The sequence below is a fragment of the Halichoerus grypus genome, chromosome X, assembly GCF_964656455.1.
Source record: "Halichoerus grypus chromosome X, mHalGry1.hap1.1, whole genome shotgun sequence".
NCBI classification, from domain to species: Eukaryota; Metazoa; Chordata; class Mammalia; order Carnivora; family Phocidae; genus Halichoerus; species Halichoerus grypus.
In genome coordinates this window covers 102,909,478-102,918,002 of record NC_135727.1, presented here as the reverse complement: position 1 = coordinate 102,918,002, position 8,525 = coordinate 102,909,478, and positions in this window count along the sequence as shown.

The following is an 8,525-nucleotide window of genomic DNA, read 5'->3' as shown; positions in this document are numbered from 1 at the left end:
AACTAAAAGGCACCCTATGGAATGGGAGAAGATATCTGCAAATGACATATCTGATAAAGGGTCAGTATTCAAAGTATATCAAAAACTTATCAAGCTCAACCCCCCAAAAGCAAATAATCTAATTAAAAATGGGCAGAGGACATGGATACACACTTTTCCAAAGACATACAGATGGTGAACAGACACATGAAAAGATGCTCATCATTACTTACCATCAGGCACATACAAATCAACACTACAATGAGAAATGACCTCACATCTGTCAGAATAGCTAAAATCAACAACACAAGAAACAACAGGTGTTGGCAAGGATGTGGAGAAGGGGGAACCCTCCTGCATTGTTGGTAGGAATGCAAACTGGTGCAGCCACTCTGGAAAACAGTGTGGAGGTTCCTCAAAAATTTAAAAATAGAACTACCTTATGATTCAGCAATTGCACTGCTAGGTATTTACCCAAAGAATACAAAAATACTAATTCTAAGGGATACATACACCCCAATGTTTATAGCAGCATTATCTGCAATAGCCAAATTATGGAAAGAGCCCAAATGTCCCTCGACTGATGAACACATGAAAATGATGTGATATTTTATATATATATATATATATATATATATATATATATATACACACACAATGGAATATTTCTCAGTGACTAAAAGGAATGAAATCTTTCCATTTGCAATGACATGTATGAAGCTAGAGAGTATTATGCTAAGTGAAATAAGTCAGTCAGAGAAAGACAAATACTATATGATTTCAGTCATCTGCAGAATTTAAGAAACAAATGAGAATAGGGGAAAAAAGAGAAGAAAGAGAGAGACAAGCCAAGAAACGGACTCTAAACTAGAGAGCATAAACTGATGGCTACCAGAGGGGAGTTGGGTAGGGACATTGGTTAAATAGGTGATGGCGATTAAGAAGTGCACTGTGATGAGCACTGGGTGTTGTATGTAAGTGTTGAATCACTAAATCCTGCACTGAAACTAAAAAAAAAATCTTCTTCAAAGTCAAGGAAACAATCAACAAAACTAAAAGGCAACCTACAGAATGGGAGAAGATATTTGGGAATGACCTATCTGATAGAGTTAGTATCCAAAATATATAAAATTAAACAAGTCAACACTCAAAAAACAAATAATCCAATTAAAAACTGGGAAGAGGACATGAACAGACATTTCTCCAAAGAAGACATCCAGATGGCTAACAGACACACAAAAATATGTTCATCATCCTTACCATCAGGGAAATACAAATCAAAACTACAAAGAGATATCACCCCACACCTCTCAGAATGGCTAAAATCAACAACACAAGAAACAAGAGATGTGGGTGAGAATGTGTAAAAAAAGGAACACTAGTGCACTGTTAGTGGTAATACAAATTGGTGCAGCCACTGTGGAATACAATATGGAGACTCCTCAATAAGTTAAAAATAGAACTACCCTACAATCCAGTAATCACAGTACTAGGTCTTTACCCAAAGAATATAAAAACACTAATTCAAAGGGATACATGCACCCCAATCTTTATAGCAGCATATTTACAGTAGGCAAGATATGGAAGCAGCCCAAGTATCCATCAATTGATGAATGGATAAAAAAGTGGTATATATATATATACAATGAGATATTACTCAGCTATAAAAAGGAATGAAAATCTTGCCATTTACAAAAACATGGATGAAGCAAGAGAGTATAATACTAAGCAAAATAAATCAGTCAGAAAAAGACAAATACCATATGATTTCACGCATATATGGAATTTAAGAAATAAAACAAATGATCAAAGGGAAAAAGAGAGAGAGATCAGGAAACAGACTGTGAACTATAAAGAACAAACTGATGGTTACCAGAGGGGAGGGGTGTAGGGTTTGGGTTAAATAGGGGATTAAGGAATTCACTTGCCACGGTTAGCACCAGGTGATGTATGGAACTATTGAATCACTATACTGTACACCTTAAACTAATATAACACTGTAAAAAATAAAGTTACACTTACCTCCAAAAAAGAAAAAGAAAATTGCCAAATGTATCAAAAGTAAAACGGCAAGTTATTTAGTGAATAGAACAAGACTTACACATGAATGATTTGTAAATACACTCAATTCATTATTAAGTTTAGAGTTTGATTTTGCCCATAGCATCAGTTGTGAAACTAAATCCTGCTTTACCAGTCCATCCTTCTCATAGTTCTCTATTATTTTCCATAGGTCAATGATAACATAAATAGTGAGAAGAACAAGAAGTAAGAGATTTTTAGTTTTTGTACAGCCAATATTTAGCTTGAATGAAGAAATGGGAACAGCGTAGATTTAATATTCCCCAAAACTTTCCACTAATTAATGAAAAGATCTTTTATATGCTCAACATTGACTGTGGCCCAAATTTCTTCTAGTAAGTATACAGGAAATATCCTGGATGTTAGCATTTGTGGATAAAAAGTGTAGCATATTGTAATATCACTATGGAATAATTCTATTTCTCAGTAATATCCCTGAGTCACTATTTTGGGGATCATTATCCTGCCTACATCCTACCTTGCCATGAATAATAAACTTTTATTGTGTTAAGCCATCTAATATTGGTATTTTTAATAACCTCCTGACTTATTACAGCAAGGATACAGACAGGCCTTTATCTTACATTTCTAGAATCTCCTGATCACCACCTGATCATCATGCATAAAGCCAGCAACTACTCTTTCCGTGGACCTGAATAATGTGATATTCTAGAAGAAAACACATGGTATCATGGTGAAGGCTGAAGAAGTTATACCTGAATGAGAAGAGTTTAGGGAACTATGAAGTATCCTGAATGAATAATTTTACACCCATACTTTTATGAAGGAGAAGCAGAATCATGGACCCACTTTCATCTGTAGCATAGCAGTGTTACTTCATGTTACTCATTTGGGCCACTGCTGATAGTTCCTGGATGCCTTGGTTGACCAAGCACAGCTACATAAAAGCAATAGCTCACAGTTATTGAACTATGCAGAGTTCCAAGCAATTTTTAAATTATCTCATCTAATCTCCATAAATACAACTATAATATACGTAAATTGTTTTTGTTTCTTCCCAAAATTAAAAATGAAGCAACAAAGTCATTTGCCCAATATCATAAAACTACAAAGAGACAGTGTTGAAATTCAAATCTAGACACTAGAAGCTATGCCCATAACTACTCAAATATTTTCAGTAACCATTCTTGCCAGGGAATAACATTCATATGTCTGTTTTACAAAGATACAAGTCTTGATAAAGTTATATTGTTTATTGGAAGTTTGGAGGTGCAACCTGACTAAAAAATATATGGCAAAATGTGACCTTCATTCAATTTGTAGAGATTACAATCCTATCTTTAGAAAATGTTCCTTCTTCCTCTTTAAAAAAATTTTATGACTTACAAAAAGCTGTACATAACATATATATAACATGACAAGTTTGGAGATTTCTCTCTCCTCTTTGTAAAAGCTTCTGTATATACTAAATCAAAGAGTGTAGTACACTTGTAAAGTAAGTCATTAAAATATTTATGTGAATTAAAGTATATGTTAATGCTAATAAGATTTAATATAAACATTTATTTAAAAAAATATGTAGGACATCCCATCCAATAGTAGCAGACTACATATTCTTCTCAAGCATGCACAGAACATTGTCCAGTATAAATCAGATGATAGGCCACATAACAAGTCTTACCAAATTTTAAAAGATTAAAATTATACCAACTATCTTTTCTGACCACTGCAGTATGAAACTAGAAAACAACAAGAGGAAAGCTGAAAAAAGTCACAAATATGTGGAAATTAAATAACATATTCCTGAAAAATCAATGGGTCAAAGAAACAAACAAAAGAGAAATAAAAAATATCTTGAAACAAATGAAACACCCTACACACCCTACACAAAGATAAACTCAAAATGGATGAAAGACCTCAATGTGAGACAGGAATCCATCAAAATCCTAGAGGAGAACATAGGCAGTAACCTCTTTGACATCGCCCACAGCAACTTCTTTCAAGATACATCTCCAAAGGCTGGTGAAATAAAAGCAAAAATGAACTTTTGGGACTTCATCAAGATAAAAAGCTTCTGCACAGCAAAGGAAACAGTCAACAAAACAAAGAGGCAACCCACAGAATGGGAGAAGATATTTGCAAATGACACTACAGATAAAGGGCTGGTATCCAAGATCTATAAAGAACTTCTCAAACTCCACACCCAAAAAACAAATAATCAAGTCAAAAAATGGGCAGAAGACATGAACAGACACTTCTCCAAAGAAGACATACAAATGGCTAACAGACACATGAAAAAGTATTCATCATTAGCCATCAGGGAAATTCAAATCAAAACCACATTGAGATACCACCTTATACCAGTTAGAATGGCCAAAATGGACAGGGAAAGAAACAACAAATGTTGGAGAGGTTGTGGAGAAAGGGGAACCCTCTTACACTGTTGGTGGGAATGCAAGTTGGTACAGCCACTTTGGAAAACAGTGTGGAGGTGCCTCAAACAATTAAAAATAGAGCTACCCTATGACCCAGCAATTGCACTCCTGGGTATTTACCCCAAAGACACAGATGTAGTGAAAAGAAGGGCCATATGCACCCCAATGTTCATAGCAGCAATGTCCGCAATAGCCAAACTGTGGAAAGAGCCGAGATGCCCTTCAACAGCTGAATGGATAAAGAACATGTGGTCCATATGTACAATGGAATATCACTCAGCCATCAGAAAGGATGAATACCCAATTTTTACATCAACATGGATGGGACTGGAGGAGATTATGCTAAGTGAACTAAGTCAAGCAGAGAAAGTCAATTATCATATGATTTCACTTATTTGTGGAAGATAAGGAATAGCATGGAGGACATTAGGAGAAGGAGGGGAAAAATGAAGGGGGGGTGGAATCGGAGGGAGAGATGAACCATGAGAGACTATGGACTGTGAGAAACAATCTGAGGGTTTTAGAGGGGAGGGGGTGGGGGGATGGGTTAGCCTGGTGATGGGTATTAAGGAGGGCACGTACTGCATGGAGGACTGGGTGTTAATACGAAAACAATGAATTGTGGATCACTACATCAAAAACTAAATGATGTATTGTATGGTGACATAACATAATGAAATAAAAAAATTTTAAAAAAAAGAAAATGGAAACAGCATCATGGCTGCATAAGTTGCCACTTCAAATTAATTTCAAGAACCCATTAAAAGGATTTTACACAATGACAAAGTGGGATTTATCCTCAGGATGCAAGGATGGTTCAATATATGCAAATAAATAATATGCCACATTAATAGAATGAAGCTAAAAATCACATGATCATCAGAAAAAGCATCTGACGAAATACAACCACCATTCATGATAAAAAAAAAAAAAAAAAAAAAGAAACCTCGGGGTGCCTGGGTGGCTCAGTCGTTGAGCATCTGCCTTTGGCTGGGGTCATGATCCCAGGGTCTTGGGATCGAGCCCAGCATTGGGCTCCCTGCTCCACGGGGAACCTGCTTCTCCCTCTCCCACTCCCCCTGCTTGTGGTCCCTCTCTCACTGTGTCATTCTCTGTCAAATAAATAAATAAAGTCTTTAAAAAAAAAAGATAAAAAAAAGAAACCTCAACACAATGAGTATAGAAGGAGCATACCGCAACATATTAAAGGCCATATATGACAAACCCACAGCTAACATTATACTCAACAGTGAAAAGCTTTTCCTCTAAGGTCAGGAATAAGATAAGAATGCCCACTCTCACCCTCTTATTCAACACAGTACCAGAAGTCCTAACTAGAACAATTAAGCAAGACAAAGAAATTAAAGTCATCAAAATTGGAAAGGAAAAAGTAAAATTGTCATTATTTGCAGATGATACGATTTTATATATAGGAAATCCCAAAGGCTCAACCAGAAACAACTAATCAATAAATTCAAAAAAGTTGTGGGATATAAAATAAACAGATAGAAATCAGTTGTATTTCTATACACTAATAATGAGACATCTGAAAAAGAGATAAAGAAAACTATCCCATTCCCAATAGCATCAAAAACAATTTTGTGATGAACACCGGATGTTGTATGGAAGTGTTGAATCACTATATTGTACACCTGAAACTAATATTACACAGTATGTTAACTAACTGGAATTTAAATAAAAACTTTAAAAAACCAATAAAATATATAGAAATGCATTTAACCAGGGAAGTGACAGATCTACAATGAAAAATAACCAGACTTTGTTGAAAGAAATCATTGTAGACAAAAATTAATGGAAAGACATCATATTCACGGATCAGAAAACTTAATATTATTAAAATGTCCATACTAGGGGCACCTGGGTGGCTTAGTCAGTCAAGCATCTGCCTTTGGCTCAGGTCATGATTCCAGGGTCCTGGGATTGAGCCCCACATCAGGCTCCTTTCTCAGTGGGGAGTCTACTTCTCCCTCTCCCCCTCTCTGCTGCTCCCCTTGCTTATGCTCTCTCTCTCAAATAAATAAAGAAAATCTTTTTAAAAAAGAAATTGATGTATAAAAGAAAAGAAAAGCAGAACTATTTTTGTTTTTTGTTACTAACTCCCATTTTTGATTTGTGACTATGTAATACAAAAAATAAATCCAATTTGAAACATTTGAGAAAGGTACTCCTAGACCTAATTCCAGTCACACTCTTCAGAGAAACTACTTTTGATTATTTCTTTTTTTAGATATTTTGGTAGTCCTTGTAATATTCTAAAATATATTCTTAATTTATCATCTTTAAGAAGTATTTGTTGATTCCTTCATTGAGAGATGAAGATTTAGCTTACTTAAAGTCCCCTTTCAACTGTCTCCTCCCAATTTTAAAATTTTAAATGGACTTTAAAATTTTTTAAAGTTTTACATTTACAGGAAATTTGAGAAAACAGTACAGAGACAACATCTAATTTCCCCCATTATTAACTTCTTACATTGGTATGGTACATTTGTTACAATTAATGAATCAATATTGACATTATTTTAACCAAAATCTATACTTCACTCAGATTTCCTTATTTTTCACCTAATGCCTTAGTCAGATATAAAAAATGTCATAGACTGGGTGGCTTAAATAACAAACATCTATTTCTCATAGTTCTAAGAGCTGGGAAGTTTAAGATCAAGGTGTTGGCTGATCAGTTCCTAGTGAGAGCCCTCTTCCTGGTTTGTAGAGGGACACCTTCTTGTTCTATCCTCACATGGTGGAGAGGAAGAGACTAAGATCTCTCTCTTGTCTCTCCTTACAGGACAGTAATCCCATCCTGAGGGTTCAACCCTCATGACTTAATCACTTCCCAAAAGTCCCTGTAAACTACCACTATCACACTGAGTGTTAGAATTTCAACATATGAATTGGAGGGCAACACAAACATTGAAATCATAATACTCAATGTCCTTTCTCTGTTCCATAGCCCAATGTCCCTGCTCTGTTCCATATCCCATCCAGGATACCACACTACATTTAGTTGTCATATTTTCCTACGCTCCTCTTGGCCATGACAGTTTCTAATCTTTGAATTTCCTTGTTTTTAATGACCTGCACAATTTTGAAGAGTACTGGTCAGGTGTTTTCTGGGATGCCCACCTATTGGAAATTTGGAGTATTGTGTGTGTGTGTGTGTGTGTGATTAGACTGGCATTATGGGTTTGGGGGATGTAATGGTTAATTTTATATGTGAACATGACTAATCCATGGGGTGCCCACATATTCAATCAGATATTATTCTGGGTGTTTCTGGGAGGAGGTTTTAGGATGAGATTAATATTTGAATTGGCAGACTGAATAAAGCAGATTGTCCTCCCTAATGAGGATGGGCCTTATCTAATCATTTGAAGGCTGGAATACAGCAAAAAGGCTGACCCTTCCCTGAGTAAGGGAGAATTCTTCCTGTCTGCCTTAGAAATGGGATATTGGCTTTTCCTGCCTTCAGACTCAATCTGAAAAAAATCAGTTCATCTTGGGTCTTGAGTCTGCCACCCTTCTTACTAAAACAACAATTTTAATTATCCTGGTTCTCAAGCCTTTGGATTCAGACTGGAACTACACAAGACCCCTTTTGGATCTCCAGCTTTCAAGCTCACCCTACAGGTCTTGGGACATGTCAGCCTTCATAATCATGTGACCAAATTCCTTATAATAAATGTGTGTGTGGGGGGGAAGGGTTGTGGCCTCTTAGTTTTGTTTCTCTGGAGAACCCTGACTAATATAGGAGAGGAAGCCCATATAAGCAAAATGTCATTTTATCAAAGGTACATATTATCAACATGACTTGCCAGTATTCATGTTGACCTCAATACCCTGGCTAAGGTAGTGTCTGTCAGTTCTTCACTGTAAAATGACTCTCCTTTTCTTCCCTTTCCATACCATACTCTTTGGAAAGAAGACACTATGCACAGTCTACACTTAAAATGTGGTGAGTTATGCTCCATCTACTTATGGGTAAAGTATCTACATAATTTATTTGGAATTCTTCTGCACGAGAGATTTGTCTCTTCTTTCCCATTTATG